This window comes from Myxine glutinosa, chromosome 3 (genome assembly GCF_964187855.1).
Source record: "Myxine glutinosa chromosome 3, kmMyxGlut1.1, whole genome shotgun sequence".
NCBI classification, from domain to species: domain Eukaryota; kingdom Metazoa; phylum Chordata; class Myxini; order Myxiniformes; family Myxinidae; genus Myxine; species Myxine glutinosa.
The window spans coordinates 49,679,221-49,698,548 of record NC_136263.1 but is presented as its reverse complement, the minus strand read 5'-3'; the positions used below and the strand labels follow the sequence as shown (position 1 = coordinate 49,698,548).

The 19,328-nt window shown below is 45.3% G+C and overlaps 2 protein-coding genes across 2 annotated transcripts in view; one reads left to right on the top strand and one right to left on the bottom strand.

Annotated features, from left to right (window-relative positions):
• Window positions 1-3,541, bottom strand: part of ARL13B (ARF like GTPase 13B) — a 104,174-nt gene extending 100,633 nt beyond the window's left edge. Inside the window, exon 1 of the mRNA XM_078774026.1 lies at window positions 3,373-3,541. The gene's annotated coding sequence lies outside the window, so the exon portion shown is untranslated. The remainder of the gene's footprint in view (window positions 1-3,372) is intronic.
• The window catches only part of SNX14 (sorting nexin 14), a 776,643-nt gene that overhangs the window by 382,571 nt on the left and 374,744 nt on the right, over window positions 1-19,328 (top strand). The window lies entirely within an intron of this gene.

Sequence of the window (19,328 nt, the reverse complement as noted above, 5' to 3'; positions counted from 1 at the left end):
CCAAGGGGGGAGGGATTGATGGGCCCAGGTGCCGGGCTCCTTCCCTGCGCGGGGCCTCGTGGTCCCACGCACGGTGACCCAACCGGCCACGGTCAGAGCACCGCACCCGACAAGGTGCGTGGCTCCGAAAACTCCTACCTCCCCTTGAACCCGGCCGATCAGCCTTGCCGCCATACGGCACCAACCATACAGTGCGGGGGCCGGAGGCACGAATCGTGCACGCCGGTCCTCGTGAGACCGACGCGGCACCGATCCCCTCTGGTCCCTGCAGCACACAACTCACCAGGGGCTCGCATACGCTACCCGTCCCACTACGCGCTACCCTGGTCGGTGTCGATGCCTGGGCCGCGTCCTTACCACGCGCGACCCACTCCACACTCGCACACCCAAGCGCACACGCACCTCCCACACACTCCGTTATCGCACACGCGCCTTTCACACACCCCATTGTGCACTCTTCTTTCACACACTCAGGTGTGCACTCTCGCTCACACTCCGGTGCACACTCTACCCACACACACTCCGGTGTGGATTCTCCCTCACACTCAGCCATCGCACACTCTGGTGCACACTCCCTCTCCACACACTCGGGCATCGCACACTCCGGTGCACACTCCTCCACACACTCCGGTGTGCATTCTCGCTCACACTCCTTAACACACTCTCGCTCCACGCACTCCCTCTCATACCGCACAATGGGCCCTTCGCAAATCGTACCACCCTCACTCGTACACCGCACAATGGGCCCTCCGCGAACGCCCCGGTCTCGCCTTTCTCCTAAGCACGCCAAGCACCCGTTCGTGCCAAACACATTCGCGCCATTATTACTCACCTCGGGGCCCTCCTTCTCCGCCAGCACCTGCAATCTTTTTATTTCGTTAGCAAGAACGGCATCACGGTGCAAACACAGGCTTTGTTCATGCTCCATAACCTCCTCCCGTGATTTATTCACTTTCTCTCCCGTCTCTTCGGCCCCAATTGTTACTTCTTTTTCCCGGGTTGTCTCCTCTAACTCGATGATTGTCGGCGCCCCCAAAATTTCGTCTTCCAACTCGACCTTCCTTGGCGCCCCCAAAATTTTATTTCCCAACTCGACGATCGTCGGCTCCTCTACACCCCGTATCGCTACTCCCATAGCCCCAGTCTATTTGGCTGTGCTCCGCTTTAGCTCGCACCCCACGTGTTCCCCGTATCGCTTCACCCCGTCGCGTACCACCGCGACCTTCCCGCTCGGCTTACGCCCAATGTCCTCTCCCATTGTGTCCATCCGAGTAGTCATTTTATTCTTCTCACATCTCGCCTCCTTCTCCCGATCCATTCGATAGAGTTCAGCGAAGAATAACTCACAGTTAAACCCAGCTTGCACAGCGGCGTTGAATTGAGTACGGAATACGTCCATGTTAAACTTAACTTGTACAACGGGTTTGGCCTCCGCCGCCAGCCGTGCGTGCGAAGCGCGGCCATTTTCTTCCCCTGCTGCCGCACCCTCCTCAATTTCCTCCTCTACCAACTGTTCCTGCTGGTCCTGGGCCATTAATTCTTCCTCTATTATTCCCACCAGCATTTCACCGTCTTGGCCAGCCATCGTACGAATATAAATTTCATTTTACAAACTAAATTTCGTTCGCTCGTAATTTCGAGCACGTGAAGCACACTCTAGGTCCAATTATCCCACTCCTGGACACCAATTTGTTGCAGATCTCTCGAAGCCCGTCGACGTACAGAGGGGGGGGGGGGGTTATTCCCTTTTCCCCCTCAGGCCTTCGAGTCCACAAGGCCGAGTCGCCACTCCCGTAGCGAGCGTGCGGAAGGGTATCGGGTCGAATCCACACGTACCTTCGGTACCCACGCCGCCACGAGAACGGGGATTGGACCTCGCACAAGCCACGCTAATCGAATACGCCCAAGCGGTTTGCGTATCACGTGACTCGTGCCGTTACTTTTATTGAAACCGATTGAGCGGTTTTATTCGTGCAATGCTAGGCCAATAGATGGAAATGACGGGAACGATCAAATAGAAGGAAGAACACAGGTTTATTTACAATTATACAGGGCGAAGAGACACAGAGCAGGCACTTAGTCAATCTTACTTAATCCCCGGACAAGGGCCCACTCACTCACGCAGGGAAAAGAAGGAAGGACAAGTTCATGCTCCAAACGCGCCGTGGAGCCGGTCGCTCCCGGACAGCTCGCCGGGCACGGCCCTCGGATGTTCGCGGCACGTGTGCTGGGAGCGCAGGCAGGGAGACCGTGCGTCTGTGGCCCCAGGATGGATCGTCTTCACAAGCGCGTTATTCACAGCCGCAGAGCGCAGGGCACAGGGGGTGTTCGTGTACAGAGAGGGCTATTAACAAGCAACCAAATTCACTCGTGGCTACAACGTCTCTTTCTCACTGGGACTTAGTCACTGCTGCACTCGTAGACTGAGGGGCTGGGCGACTGGCAACCACACCTCTCACTCACTCGCTCTCGCTGTCACTCGTACTCTGACTGGGGCGGGGGGCCCGGGGCAGGGTTTTATAGCCCCGCCCCCGAGCCTTACCCAAATGTTCCAAGCCCCTCCTCTCGCTGCCGTTGTGAGCCACTCCTCTTGAGCTCCGATTGGCTGCTCGCCGCTTACCGGCCACTCCCCTGCAGCTCCTCCCTTCGGCCTGCCAGATTTGTTCCAGGCCTAGCACGTGGCATTCTAGCCCAAAGAACACCTAACTCACTGGCCTGCTCAACGCATACTAACACAGGAAAGGAGACTACACTTACATTTACAAAGAAATAACTGAACTAAAGCAAGGCTACATGTTGTGGTGCAACTACCTACGAGGGGGGTCATCCTTTATTCGCAAAACCGCAACAATATATATATATGTATATATATATATATATATATATATATATATATATATATATATATATATATATATATATATATATATATATATATATATATATATACACACACACACACACACACACACACACACACACACACACACACACACACACACACACACACACACACACACACACACACACACACACACACACACACACACACACACACACGAAGCATGCTTGCTACCAGCATATAGTAATATACTGAGTGCATCATTGTCCTACCTGCAAACATAAAAAATACATACATTACAAAAGATTTATCATTTAGATTTTTGATATGCATATGCCTTCACTTCAGTGAGCTGTTTATAGCAATTCCATGAGATATAAAAGTCGTTTTTTTTAAGCAAAAATATTTGGGAAAAAACAAAAAACAATACAGTGCAGTATTTAACTGATCATCGGTGGCATGAATATGACAACGTTACCATGGTAACAAGTCGAATAAGGCACCATCTGAGCAAGGAAAGAAGCAGTCACCTTATGCAGGCCAGTTCCCTGGTGATGTCAAGAAGGCTTCAAAATCGCATGAATACACATTGTCTGGAATTGTTTGAGAATTTTCTTTTTCCGATCTCCATTTGAACGGAAAAGCGCCGGAAGATGACGCCTGGACGTCCCGACTCCCGGGTGCCCAGATTGATCACGTGGCTATAGTTGCTTCAATTTCCCTATTTAGCCATTGTTATATATGTGTATATTTAACACTCCATACCACATTAATATATGACACCATTTATATTGAAGTTTAATGCTGGTTACAAAAGGAAGATGATTAAAGAAAACGGAAATAACTGCAGCACCTAAAATATAGTCTATATACACCTCAAGAGTCAAACTTCTTCGAAAACATCATTTTATTACTAATTCGAAAATGCACAACATCATCTGTAATGATACAATCTAATTATAATAGAGCAAACGTATAGGGTCAAAACGACCCAAAACACCCCAAATACCCGAAACACCCCGAAGACCCAATACACTTCCGAAGACCCAAAACACCCGAAGACCCAAAACACCCGAAGACCCAAAACACCCCGAAGACCCAAAACATCCGAAGACCCAAAACACCCCGAAGACCCAAAACACCGTGAATACCCAAAACACTCTGAAGACCCAAAACATCCTGAAGACCCAAAACACCCCAATGCCCCCAAAAGACCCCGAAGACCCAAAAGACCCCAAATACCCAAAACTCACCGAAGATACAAAAGACCTGGAAGACCCAAAAGACCCAAAATACCCGAAAAACCCTGAAGACCCACAAGACCCAGAAGACCCAAATGACCCCGAAGACCCAAAACATGCTGAAGACCCAAAACACCCTGAAGACCACAAAGACCCTTAAAGACCTTGAAGACCCAAAATATCCCGAATACCCCAAAGACCCCGAAGACCCAAAACATCCCAAAGGCACAAAATACCCTTAAAGGCCCAAAGGATCCAAAAGACCCTGAAGAGCCAAATGGCGCCAAAGACCCAAAAGACTCCGAAGCCCCAAAATACCCCAAAGACCCAAAACACCCCGAAGACCCAAAACACCCCGAAGACCCAAAACACCCCGAAGACCCAAAAAGACCCTTAAAGACCCAGATGAACCAACAGACCATTAAGACCCAAAAGCCCCTGAAGACCCCAAGGACCCTGAAGACTCAAAAGACACCGAAGACCCAAAAGACCCTGAAGAACCTAAAGACCCCGAAGAACCAAAAGACCCTGAAGACCCAAAAGACCCAAATACACAAAATACCACGAAGACCCAAAACACCCCGAAGACCCAAAACACCCCGAAGACCCAAAAGACCCCAAAGACCCAAAAAGACCCAAAGATCCTTAAAGACCCAGATGAACCAAAAGACCATTAAGACCCAAAAGCCCCTGAAGACCCCAAAGACCCTGAAGACTCAAAAGACACAGAAGACCCAAAATACCCTGAAGAACCAAAAGACCCCGAAGAACCAAAAGACCCTGAAGACCCAAAATATACCGAAGACCCCAAAGACCCAAAATACCCCGAAGACCCAAAAGACCCCGAAGACCCAAAAGACCCCGAAGACCCAAAAAGACCCGATGACCCAAAACACCCCAAAGACCCAAAAGACCCGGAATACCCAAAATACCCCAAAGATCCCGAAGACCCAAAACACCCTGAAGACCCAAAACACCCTGAAGACCCAAAACACCCTGAAGACCCAAAACACCCTGAAGACACCAAAGACCCAAAAGACCCCAAGGACCCAAAACACTCCAAAGACCCAAAATACCCTTAAAGGCCCACAGGATCCAAAAGACCCTGAATACCCAAATGGCAATGAAGACCCAAAACACAATGAAGACCCAAAAGACACTGAAATGGTCAAAGATGCCTATCCCTCTGAAACGACGTGTGGCGAGTCGCGCTAGCAAGGTATAATAACAACAAGCATTCTGAGTATTGCGCTGCAATACTTGTCCCCTACCGGCATTGGATAGCACTGTCACAGAAGACAGTATTATGTATAGGGCTAATCATGGGGTGCTATTCACTAAAGACAATTTAGCATATGGTAAAGCATATGGTAAAGTGACACTCCAACCAGTCCAACCTCCCGAGATGTATTGTTGATTTATTGGCAAACTATGTGAATTCAATGTATTCTTGCCTGATACGAATAATTGTGTTAATGGAAACAAAATTCAGTGAAAACTTTTTTGACTTGATGCTTCTCTACAGCATATTGTACACAAGGAATATTAACAGCTTTGACGTACCGCACTCCAAATTATAGTCCGGAAAACTGTTGGGGAAATTCCCAAAGTTCAAAATGCCATAACTTTGTCAAAACTGATCGAAACGTCGTGAAGTTCGAACTTGATCTGTAACTTATCATGAGGAAACCATGTGCCAAGTTTGAAATCATTAGCATTAAGCGTTTAGAAAAGAAAAGTCCGGAAAACTGTTCTTTGCGTGACGGACTGACAGACTGACAGACTAACAGACAGTGGGACGGAGTGCAAACCTATAGACCCTACGGTGTACACCGGCAGGGGACTAATAATGGAAGCCTTATCAGAAATGAACTGGAGACCATTTAATGTATATATAATTGCCTCAGAAATAGAGCTATAACACGACTACCAACTACAACATGAAGCGAGGAAGTGGCACCAAACTGTTAAAACATCGATTGAGGAGAGTTTAATAGCACATCCCACACTCGTGGATTACACAATGCATGAACTGTACAAAATCGACCCTGAAATAATTATGCGTACGATTAAAAATTCAATGGAACGATGGACAAAATTCCTTGATACTCCATCATTCGGAAGGAATAATTCAAATCCCAGATATGTTAAAATAGACCGAGATCTCTTCCAAGGAGACTCCACTGCGGACTGTTTTCTGTTTCGCTAAAGTTCCGTTCTCAAGTCCTTAAGTTGTTCTCAAGTAAGTGCTTAAGCCGCTTGGTGAGCGCTCTACAGAGTGAGGCATAAGTCTTAAGACAGTTTTATTTTTTTCCCAGATAATATAAATAATACATTGAACGAAGATGGCAGACACCAGTCCATTTACAGTGGAAGAGAGGTTGATAGCAGTGGTTTCGTACCATGAGAGAAGAAACACAACAAGGCGATGAAACAGGTGTAAGAAGACTTCGAGGAGCGTTTTGGAAAGCCAGCACCATCAAAATCAAATCTTCATCTTTGGGGAAAAAGGTATTTCAGACTGGAAATGTACTCGACAGCAAGCGTAGCAGATGACCAAAAATTTGTGATTTGGGAATTCAGAACATGAAAACATCCATTCTCAGATCTCCAAAAAAAAATCATTACGGAAACGTTCTGCAGAGTTGGGTGTTTCGTATTCATCGTTACGTCACCCACAATGCAAGAAGATCTTCACGTGAAACCATATAAACCAACTGTCATTTGTGAATTGTCAGATGCAGATCATGAAAACAGGTTGACAGCTTTTGTGGCCACCGCGCAGTCCTGACCTGAACACTCGTGACAATGCTCTGTGGGGGTACATCAAACCCAAGGTTGCGGATCATCACATGGCATCAGTTGATGAACTGAAACAATGCATTAGGGAAGCATTTGGTACCATAACACATGGATGGTATTTTGCCTCGGTTTTCACACCGCACGTGCAGAAAAAAAATTTCTTGCACTCGATATTTAAGGAAGTATTGTAATCGTATTACTGTAACATGTTATTATTAGGCCATCCCCCACAAGACGGGATTTTACAATCGTGTGTGTGTGTGTGTGTGTGTGTGTGTGTGTGTGTGTGTGTGTGTGTGTGTGTGTGTGTGTGTGTGTGTGTCTGTCCGCTCCATAACATTTTTTACCATTTGAACAATTGTCAAATTTTGAACAAAGCTTTATTACGAGAATACAAAGCAGACAAATTCATAATTTTGTTAAAAGGTCGATGCTCGGTGTCACCTAAAATCATAAATTTTCATCCAATTGACCTGAAATTTTAATTTACCATTTGAGCTTTGTCATCAAATTTTTAACAAAGCTTTATTATGAGAATATGGAGAAGCCAAATTAATACTTTTGTTGAAAGGTCAAAGGTCACCGTCACATAAAATCATAAATTTTCATTCATTTGACCTGAAATTTTAATTTACCATTTGGGTTTTGTTATAAACTTTTAATATTACTTTATTATGATAATATGGAAAAGACATTAATAATTTGGTCAAAAGGTCAAAAGGTCAAAGGTCATAATCACATAAAATCTTCAATTTTCATCCGATTGACCTGAAATTTAAAGAATTTGCACATTGGGTCACTGAATTGGTTCACCAATCAAAAGCTAAAAGAAGCCGATTGTTTTTTTTAAATGAAAAGTTCAAAGGTCAAGGTTGCATAAAATTGTCAATTTTCAACCGATTGACCTGAAAATTAAAGAATTTGCACATTGGGTCACTGAATTGGTTCACCAATCAAATGCTAGAATCCAATTGTTTTATGAAAAGGTCAAAGGTCAAGGTTGCATAAAATCATCAATTTTCATCAGATTGACCTGAAATTAAAAAAATGTGCATATTGGTTAACTGAATTGGTTCACCAATCAAAAGCTAAAAGCTGATTGTTTTTTTTTTAGATCAAAAGGTCAAAGGTCAAGGTTGCATAAAATCGTCAGTTTTCATCCGATTGATTTGAAATTTGAGCAGGGTTTGCATATTGGGTCATGAAACCTATTGATTATGGGGTCAAAATGTCAAGGTCGTCTAAAATCGTCATTTAAAAAATTTTTAAGCTGTTTTCTTCATGTTTAGCACATGGAAGAAGAAGTCTAATTACAAAGCGGATACGACGGGCTTTGCATTATTTTCAGTTGCTTTCTGGTTACTCCTGTTATGCATTACTGTTATTACTGTAATATGCTATATTAGTCCTGGAAAATGGAAAATGCCAATACAAAAGATATCCATCATAAGCACGGTTTGTAGATTGTATAATTACCTTTATTTTGCACTATTTAAACCTGGAATAAATTTTAGCAAATATATTGTTATGGGTCCGTTGCCGGATCATGGGTGGCCTCAATCAGACCTGCTTCCCGACCAGTGACCCTGAACCTGATGAGACACGAATAACGCTGAGACCCGACAGGTTGCTAGGCAACCATGGACGCCATCTGAGGTGACTAAATCTGGCAGGGTCCCCGTGCCAAACTCTGGCGTTACTTTCCCGGTGACTAATTATCTCAGATAGAGACCATGCTCTCGGCTTCCCACCTTTAATACACATGGCCAAGTGAAACCGCAGGTGGGATGCCGGCTGGACTAGTGCAGCGAATCAATGAGGGTACAACCTCCAATCTATTCATTACACACTATGTCTAACCAATGAAGGAATGAGCCAATCGAGCAATGGAAACAACAAATCTTGTATTAACAAGCACGTATTTACAAGAGATTGCAGTGTCTTACCCCATAGCTCTCACAGAACCCCTGATACAACTGGCCTTAAATGGAATAAAGACAGGCACCACATTCATCCAGGGAAATTAGACAGAAAAAGGGACTGAAAGAACGAAGAAGTCGGAATTTGTTGGCGACCTCTTCCTCAACTGTATGTGAGCAGGATTGCCCCTGTTTGTCCCAACGTGTTGTTGTTTCAGGTGAGCGAGAGGTGTGCTGGCATGTGGTATCAGGTGGTGGTAGCTCTGAAAGAACTGTTGGGGTCTCAAATTGTTTGTTGATGCTCCACAACAGGCGAGTATGTGCTGAAAGATGCAAGGTTATTTGGTGTGTTTGTGAAAGACGTGTAAGAAATCAGTTCTGCCCGTTTGATCAGCACCCATTCATTCGGCCTGGCAGTTTTGGGGAGTGCAGCAAGCGGTGTCTTTTGGTCACCAGAACGTGAGCATCCATTCCAATTGACGCACTCGGAAGCACCCTTCTTGCCACCCTCACATACCGCTTGGTAGCGTTGGAAAGCGCCATACTTGGTGCCCTCTAGTTCCGCTCGGTTGCATTGGGTAGTGCTCTGCTTGGTGCCCTCTAGTTCCGCTCGGAAGGATTGGGAAGTGCCCTGCTTGGTGCCCTCGTGTTCCACTCGGTAGCATAGGGAAGTGCCCTGCTTGGTGCCCTCTAGTTCCGCTCAGTAACATTGGAATGAGCCCCACTTGGTGCCCTCGCGTTCTGCTTGGTAGCGTTGGGAAGTGCCCTGCTTGGTGCCCTCGTGTTCCGCTCCGTATCATTGGGAAGTGCCCTGCTTGGTGCCCTCGTGTTCCGCTCAGTAGCATAGGGAAGTGCCCTTATTGGTGCCCTCATGTTCCGCTCAGTAGCATAGGGAAGTGCCCTGCTTGGTGCCCTCATGTTCCGCTCAGTAGCATAGGGAAGTGCCCTGCTTGGTGCCCTCGTGTTCCGCTCAGTAGCATAGGGAAGTGCCCTACTTGGTGCCCTCGTGTTCCGCTCAGTAGCATAGGGAAGTGCCCTGCTTGGTGCCCTCGTGTTCCGCTCAGTAGCATAGGGAAGTGCCCTGCTTGGCGCCCTAATCACTACGGAAATATCAAACTCCAGGATTCTTTATGTGTTTTATGTAACTCCCCGGGGTCTTTTCCATAACCGCAACAATATGTTGTTGGTTTTTCCTCGCGTTCAAAGTTACCCCATAGTTGTGGCTACTTTGAACAGTATATAAATTTTTTAGTTTTCAAAGTTGCCTCATAACTGGTGTTACCGTACTTTCAACAGGAAAATCTTCTTTTTTTTAGTTTATTACACTTGATTAAACACTAATTTCCTTTTGACACTGACCGAACAAATGAATACACCTACATCATCTGGAGAAATGATTGAACAACTGCAGCACAGTTGACCAGCTTTAGATAAGTTTGAACAAACAAACATATGTAAGTCAGTAATGTCAAAGGGAAACCCCCATGCTGAAACATCTGTCACGTGATCCTGAAGTACTGCTTCCTCCTGCTCACTAAGCGCTATTGCACTACTCGGTTTGCTGTGATGTTTCCCATTAATCTTGTCCGACAACTTCTCCAATGACATGTTAAATTTCTTACAAAGTTTCCCCAAAATGTGTTCAATGTTGCCCCAAAATATTCAAACCCTATGCTATTATTAAATTATAAACTACAGGTAATGTTAGTGTTGTACACATCGTCACAACCAAGTAAGGTGAAGTTTGGTAACACTGTAGGATCTTATTTCAATACACATACCTTTGAGCAAGTAGAAGTTTACACAACAAACTTCCTGCTAATTTTCGGCTGCAATTTTGGAATTCACTGCGGAACTAACGCAATAATATTTAAAATAATTTATAGTAAAAATGAGTATTAATACATAAAAACGTTATTACAATAAATTCTAAAATACCCCTTTAAAGCAAGTAAATTAAAAAAAAAAATCAACTGAAACATTTTCTGGAGAACGTTTAAAGTTTCTCTGCTGTTCAAAGTAGCCGCACTTTACGAGTCTATGGTATCCCTATCCCAAAACTGGTAAAATAGTACTCCCAAGACATTGACATGGAATTCTGAGCAGACAAGTGTTCCCAATGCATGTGCAAAGCAGGCAATACAACAACAACGACAACAACTGTCAGGGACACCTCTTCGTGGTGGTTGTACCACCCAACGCAAGTCGGGGACCAAATCTTCCAGATTCTTCCCTGCTGCCCGGATTCGTTAGGGCAGCACAGTCACGGTCAGAGTGCCGATCGGTCCCCATGGATCGGCCCTTTCCCTCTTGTCTCTTCTCTTCTCTCTCTCCTTATAACTCTGTCATGGCCCAGACTTCCTGAAGGAGGTCGTACACCATCCTGGATGTGGGGGATCTCTGGGTCGGTCCGGGGAGATCGATCAGCTGTCTCCGTGCCGAGGCTTGTTCAAGAGAACTGTCCGGGGCTATACAACAACAACGACAACGACAATAAGCAATGAACAACAAATAACAGGAAAAACAAGAGTGTGAATTGCTTAGCAATACATGTCCCATACCAGTCCCAATGAATGTTCTTGTGCCAAGCACTCAGCAATTGTGAGCCATGTACAGTAGGGCAGATTGTTTTAGGCATGTAAAGCTACAGAATAAGTTGCAGTTTCTGTAATTTAACATGATGGGGAAAAAACCATGTGGCAAGTTTCAGTTCAATATGTTGAAGGACAAGGAGGAAACGTCAGGTAAACCACAGGTGGGATGGGCAGACAAACCGACAGACATACGGAGAGCAAATCTATAGTCAGCTCCCTCCAGTGAAACCAGTAGGGGACTAATAATAAACAGCAAACATAAAAATCAACCCAACAACATCACAAGGGCAAACGAAGCTTCACACAAATAGCTCGGCATACAAGAGCTGGAGGATTATAGCTTAGCTTAATAATAATAATAATACATTTATTTTATATAGCGCTTTTCAAGAAGCCCAAAGACGCTCAAAGACGCTCAGGGGTCAGGAGGTTGGTACCAGCAGAGCGGAGGTTGCGGGTGGGAGTGTGTCTGGAGAGGAGGTCAGTCAGGTAGGATGGGGCCAGGTTATGGAGGGCTTTGTAGGTCAAGAGGAGGATTTTGTACTGGATTCTCTGGGGGATGGGGAGCCAGTGAAGCTTGTAAAGGACGGGGGTGATGTGGTCACGGGTCCGGGAATGGGTGAGTAGACGGGCAGCGGAGTTCTGAATGTATTGGAGTTTATTGATGATTATTGAGGGTGAACCAAAGAGGAGGCTGTTGCAGTAGTCCAGACGGGAAGTGATGAAGGCGTGGGTGAGGGTTTCTGCAGCCGTGGAGGAGAGGGATGGACGGAGACGGGCGATGTTTTTCAGGTGAAAGAAGGCCGTCTTTGTGATCTGTTTAGTGTATTTGTCGAAGGAGAGGGTTTGGTCAAAGATGATGCCAAGATTCCGGATGTGAGGGGAGGTGGATACTGGGAAACCGTCGATGTTGAGGGCAAAGTTATGGGTGGATTTGGTGAGCGTTTTTTGGCCAATGATGATTATTTAACTTAGACTCTTAGCTCAGACTCTTGGAGGAATGCGCTACTTGCCTCTGAGCGGTCTACGCTGGGTTTGAATCTCGACCCAGCTATAAACTGCCACCCTGTTGTTTCAGAGGCAGGGCGATTCATCAATGTGTGTGCCCTCCATGGGATGGACATTAAACTGGGCATCCTGTCTGCCAGGATTAGTTGATGAACGTAAAATATCCCATGGTGTCCTTCGTGAAGAGCAGGCGAGTTATCGATGGCACCATGGACAAATTACAAATTCCTGCCTTGACTGACTGCTGGGAAAGCAAAGGCAAACCGCCTAACATAACCCGTGAGTGGTGCATGTCAGATCTCAGATAAGAGCTGGGCCACTACATCTGCCACAAACAAATGTGCAAGACAATTGCCAAGGAATACCTGCTCACAATGTAGCCTACATGTCTCTCCCCTAGATCCTGCAAAACATCTCTCCTCAAGAAACAAAATCATTGATTTTAAGGAGAAATCTTGAGCCACAGCTGCACCTTATGGCAGTCGACCAGAATGACGTCAATCCCATAAAATGATCACCAATTGTCAATGTCTCGTGCCATGTGTGTGGATGAAGAGGTGGCCAGTGGTGATCAGTTGGGAAGAAAGAATTTCTGCGATAACAGTAGCTTCGGCTCGAAGCTGAGACGACAGTATTTTAAAACCAGAATGACGACATGCCAAAGTTCCCGAAAAATTTGTCAGTGTCAGAGATCGGTCGGTCCAGAATCACCGGTTCTTAGACCGGTCCAGAATCAATCACAATCTCATTTGTCCATGAGCACTAAGAAAACAAACCACAAAAGTTATTGCAGACACGTTCTCCCAGTAACTCCACAGCAGGTTCAACTCACAAAATACAGACTTTCCATCCATCTCAACTCTGTTATTCCTCACTTCTCTCACATTAGAAGTGCTTCCCTCCAGGACTTCAAGCAGGCCATGAACCATCATCTCCTGTCATCCGCAATCAATAGCAAAAACATTTTATTACCCCCATTGACCTTGCTTAGCCCAACCTTCTTGCTTGCCATTTGCAGTGTTTTCTTCCTTTCTTCCTTTCTTTCTCTTTCTCTTTCTTTCTCTTTCTCTTTCTCTTTCTCTTTCTCTTTCTCTTTCTCTTTCTCTTTCTCTTTCTCTTTCTCTTTCTCTTTCTCTTTCTCTTTCTCTTTCTCTTTCTCTTTCTCTTTCTCTCTCTCTCTCTCTCTCTCTCTCTCTCTCTCTCTCTCTCTCTCTCTGTCTCTGTTTTCCTGTCTGTTCCTTCATCCAACCTCACCCTGCAGCCCCACTATCAATTCATACACTCCGTCACCTAGCTCTTCCATTTTTGTAAAGAAAACAAAGGAGAACACCATCACTGGGATGGAGAACAAGTTATCTTATTATAATAGAGCAAACGTATATGGTTATGGCGTTATGTCGCTATGTTTGTCGCTATGTTTATATGCGACGAAAACGTCTTCTTCTTCAAATAAAATTACAACCCTCTTAATTAACCTTCTTAATTGTGTTAAGACTGCTGAGACCCCTCAGACCTTTGACGACCCTTTAATTCCCCCAAGACCCTTCAGACCACCAAGACTCCTGAAGACCCAAAATATCCTCAAGACCCCCAAAGACCCCAAAGACCCAAAACACCCCCGAAGACCCAAAACACCACGAAGACCCAAAACACCCCGAAGACCCAAAACACCATGAAAACCCAAAACACCCCAAAGACCCAAAAGACCATGAAGACCAAAAAAAAACCGATGACCCAAAAGTCCCTGAAGACCAAAAAGGCCCCGAAGACCCAAAAGACCCGAAAGACCCAAAACACCCAGAGACCCAAAAGACCCCAAAGACCCCCAAAAGACCCAAAAACCCTTAAAGACCAAGAAGAACCAAAAGACCCTTAAGACCCAAAAGCCCCTGAAGACCCTGAAAACCCAAAAGACACCGAAGACCCTTAAGACCCAAAAGCCTCTGAAGACACCAAAGACCCTGAAGACCCAAAACACCTCAAAGACCCAAAATACCCTTAAAGCCCCAGAAGATCCAAAAGACCCTGAAGACCCAAATGGCCCTGAGGACCCAAAACACCATGAAGACCAAAAAGACACCGAAATGGTCAAAGATGCCTACCCCTCTGAAACGACGTGTGGTGAGGCACACGGAGCATGCCGAGTCATGCTAGTGATAATAAATGTCCAACATCAAGGACACTACACCAATGGTTAAAAAGATGGCAGGACAAGTTGGACAAGTTGGACAAGTTGGACTCAGTTGGAATCAGTTGGACAAGTGCACGCAGGTTCTTCAAGGTGGGAACAGAAGGCACCAGTCATCTCGTGGTCTGCAAAAAAGTTTTGTCCAAATACTATTTTACACGAAGACATAACTGCAGGCCGCAGTGTCTGCAAAGTAATCTACTAGAACATCCACAAAAACCTCATTATTCCAGTCGCTGAAAAGTAATGGCAGCACGGGCCAAGGGCAATCGTCAAAAATGAGGACATTGCGCTTACATGCGACCTGATCATCCCATCAAGCGTGAATATTCATGAAAACAAGATATTGCAACTGGACATCATGATCAGATATGTAAAGGTAAAGACGGCATTGCAAATCGAGGTATCAGTACCCTGTAGTAACTTTGGCCTAAATACAAAATTCCAGGAATTCCAAAAAATGTCTGAATACCCTGAGGACCTGATAAACGAGGTCAAGAGAATCTAAAAGCTGAGGAGATCTGATGCTGTGCCAGTGATAGTTAGAACTAGTTTGAATGTTAATGCAGAACTGAGATGGGATTTTGACAGCAATACTAGGAAATATAACAAACGAACCACAATTGGAGAATCTCTGGGGTTCGGTGATCCTTAAGCACTCATGGAACAAATATATAAAACATTACATTACACCTTGGCCCTCAAAACATGGTCCTAGTGAAAAGGTGGATACTTTGGGTCCTGGGAGGACTCCATTCCCTTCTGAAACCCCCAAGGAGAGATAACAACCAAAGTATATTACTCCCCAACCCCCTAGACCCCAACCACAACACACACAAGTATACCTCCACAACCACCTCTCCATGGGGACCATCCTTTACCAGATAATATCTTTACCAGATTACCATAGAGAGAGTTCAGTGTGGACTGACTATATTGATTCCGGGCCTAGCTAGACTAAACGATGCGGAGCGGCTGAAGGAGACACGACTTTATACATTAAGAGTAAGGCGATTATGAGGGGATATGATAAAGACGTACTTTAACATATGAAGGGTATATATGAAAGGTAATAGACATAATAAGTGCAGAAGTTTTTCAGCACAATAGATAGTGATAGGACAAGGAGCCATAGCCTGAAGGTAAGGAAGAGGAGAAGTAAGAAAGTGAGAAGGCAGGGAGGGGTCTTTCAGTCAGAGGGTAGTAAATGCATCAATTGGTCTCTCCAGAAAGGTAGTGTCAGCAGAAATAGTACATAGGTATAAATTTGAATTATCCAGGTATTTGAGATATAGGAATACAGGGATATTGGCAAGACTTGTAGGTAGTTTGTGTGTGGATGGGTGATGGTATCAGGTGTTGGTGGAGCGGCTGAAAATTTTGGTTCAAATGGTATCTCCCTCACTTCAAATGGCTCCGCAGCTGACTCCACTCGTGAGAAGGCCAAATGCCTCAATTCTGTTTCTTCCAAATATTGTGTCCCTAAACCTTTGCTGTCTACACCCACCCTGCTCAGTCGTACTGAATTGGAATTGGACTCTGTGAATTTTGCACCTGAGAAGGTGGAGAAGTTTCTGTCAACCCTTGACTCTGACTCTGCAACTGGACCGGAAGGCATCAGCTATCTTGTCCTCAAAAACGATCTACTGCTCTTGCACTTCATCTCTCTGCCCTTTTCACCCTGTCATTTGTGCTAGGTCATCCTCCATCTCCTTGGAAATCAGCCAACATCATTGCACTACATAATAAAATAGCCCCAATTGGGATGGCGGTCGTTTCTTGAGATTGTAGTTCAGACCTCTATTGATTTTGGGGAACCCCCCGGACGGACAGACAACCGGACATCACGACCCACTTATAAGTTCATATCTTTGAGAATCGAGATGAGATGACTTAAGAAGGTGGAAAAACGGATCCCCTAAACTGCAGACCTATTAGCTTACTTTCAATCATCAGCAAGATCATGTAATCCATCATCACAGTTGATATGAAATCCTTTTTTTTTTCAGTCTCCTCATGAAAACAGCCTCATCTCATACAAAGTCTGTTCCAACTACCTTGGACATGCTGCTTATACTCCCAACAATGGATGGAGGCTCTCAATGTCAGACATGAGATCATGGTGATCTCTCTAGACATATCTCGTTCTTTTGATAGAGTCTGGCATCCGCCTTACTCTCCAAACTCTCTGCCGATGGCATCCAATACCAACTCCACACATGGCTTACTGACTTCCTCTTCTCTCGTAGCCAACGTGTGGCTCTCAAGGAAATCCGTTAATCCCTTCTCCCTGTCAAGGTTGGAGTGCCCCAAGGCTGTGTTCTGGGTTCAGTCCTATTCCTGATCTTCATCAATGATCTCTTGGAATCTCTGGAAAATCCCGTTTATCTATTTGCTGATCACTCCGCCCTCCCTCATCTTTCAGACACACAGGCAGCAGTTTCTTCCCTCTCTTCAGACCTCAACAAAATCACAAGCTCGTCAAACACTTGGAATATGTCTTTCAATCCAGACGAATCTCTCACTCTGCGAAACCCTCCAGCCTCTCTCCCCCACATCTACTTTCTGAACAATCCTCTTGAGAAAGTTCAGTCACTCACCTGGGTCTCACAATCAGCCACGATCTTTCTTGGGCAAACCACATTTCCATAAGTTGGCCTCCAAAGCCATCTGCCGACCTGGCATCCTTTGTCGTACAAAGTCCTTTCTTGGCATACCTAAACTCCTATCCACCTACAAGGCCTTCCTCCGCAGCTCTATGGACTACTTCTCCTGAGAGTTTCCTTCTGTATCCATCCTGTCCACCCCATGCGTATTTTCCTGTCCCCCTTTTCTCCCCACACTCATTGTTTGTCCAAGTCTACCTCTAATTCGTCCACACACCCCTCTCTGTACTGTTCGACTTGTCCTGTTGCGTCCTGGTAGTTCAGTGTTCTAGCTCCTCCACAAGCCTTTATTCTGTGTACAAACAACAAACACAAAAAAACCCGGCAGCAACCAAGACCTTTGCTGTAGAGTTGGGGCCGGTATTGTCCTGCACATAGGCAAGGCCCTGACCAATGGTGAGAGACAGAGAGAGAGAGAGAGAGAGAGAGAGAGAGAGAGAGAGAGAGAGAGCAGGGGCTGGAAGAACCAGCAATGTACGGTTTTCCAAGGTGATATAAGGTAGGAGTGCTGGGGAATTAATCGGAGTCCTCGGAAATCTTCCACGGAGAAGCTTTGTCTCTTGCTCGCTCCTGGAGGGCCAGAGCCATGCCCAGCCGGAGCCAGAACCACACATTCGTCTTTCTCCTCTCCCTGGCAACGGGACATTCACCTTGCCAGAGCAGCCGGGACCGGACCTAACCCATCCTACAAGACTCAGCTGGGTTTGCCAAGACTTCTATATATATGTATATACCGTATATACAGTCACGTAAAAAAGTAAGTACACCCCATGTAAAGTTTTGATTTTTTCAACATATTTCAACATACAGCTATTTGATCTTCATTTCAACAATATTGACAGATAAAGGTGATATAATATAACAAATATCATGAAACATTTACATTTTGTAGTCCATTGTATAATTTAAATAAACATAAATGCAAATTTTGCATGTGGAAAAAGTAAGTACACCCCTACATTTATCACTACTTCAAATACCTAAAATTAGAAGCAGGTGCACGAGCTCAGGTGCAAATGATTAGAACATCGTTAGAGAGGATCTTGGAGGAACCTGTCTTATTTAAACCTCAGACATTTCGTTTGGTTTGCTCTTTGTTGTTGAAGTGTGTCGCGTCACCATGCCTAGATCAAAAGAGCTCTCTGAGGCCTTCAGAAAGAAGGTTATAGATGCCTACGAGTCTGGGAAGGGATTTAAAAAGATCTCCAAACAATTTGAAATCAATCATTCGACTGTCCGGAAGATCATCTACAAGTGGAGAAGATTCCAAACAACTGCCAACTTGTTCAGGCCAGGCCACCCCAGCAAGTTCAACCCGAGAGCAGACCGCAAGATGCTGAAAGAAGTCTCTAAGAACCCCCAGAATGTCATCACGGGATCTACAGGTAGCTCTTGCCACTGTTGATGTCAAAGTGCACGAGTCTACCATTAGAAAGAGGCTGCACAAATTTGATCGACATGGGAGGTGTGCCAGGAGGAAACCTTTGCTGTCCAGAAAGAACATCAGGGCAAGACTAAAGTTTGCCAATGAACACCAAGGCAAAGACCAGAACTTCTGGAACAATGTGCTCTGGACAGATGAGTCAAAGGTAGAGCTATTTGGCCACAGTACCAGAAGACATGTTTGGCGAAAACCAAAGACAACATTTGACCACAAGAACCTGATACCAACTGTAAAGCATGGCGGTGGAAATATTATGGTTTGGGGCAGCTTTGCTGCATCAGGGCCTGGTCAGCTCACCATCATAGAATCCACTATGAATTCTTCATTGTAGCAGAGGGTGCTTGAGGATAATGTGAGGCCATCTGTCGGAAAGTTGAAGCTCAACCAAAGGTGTACCTTGCAACATGACAATGACCCTAAACATACCAGTAAATCCACCATGGAATGGCTGAAAAGAAAGAAATGGAGGGTTCTGGAATGGCCAAGTCAAAGCCCGGATCTAAATCCCATCGATATGTTGTGGGGGGATTTGAAACGAGCTGTGCATGCAAGAAACCCCTCAAACATTGCACAGCTGAAAGAATTCTGCATGGTGGAGTGGGCAAAAATTTCTCCCAGTCAATG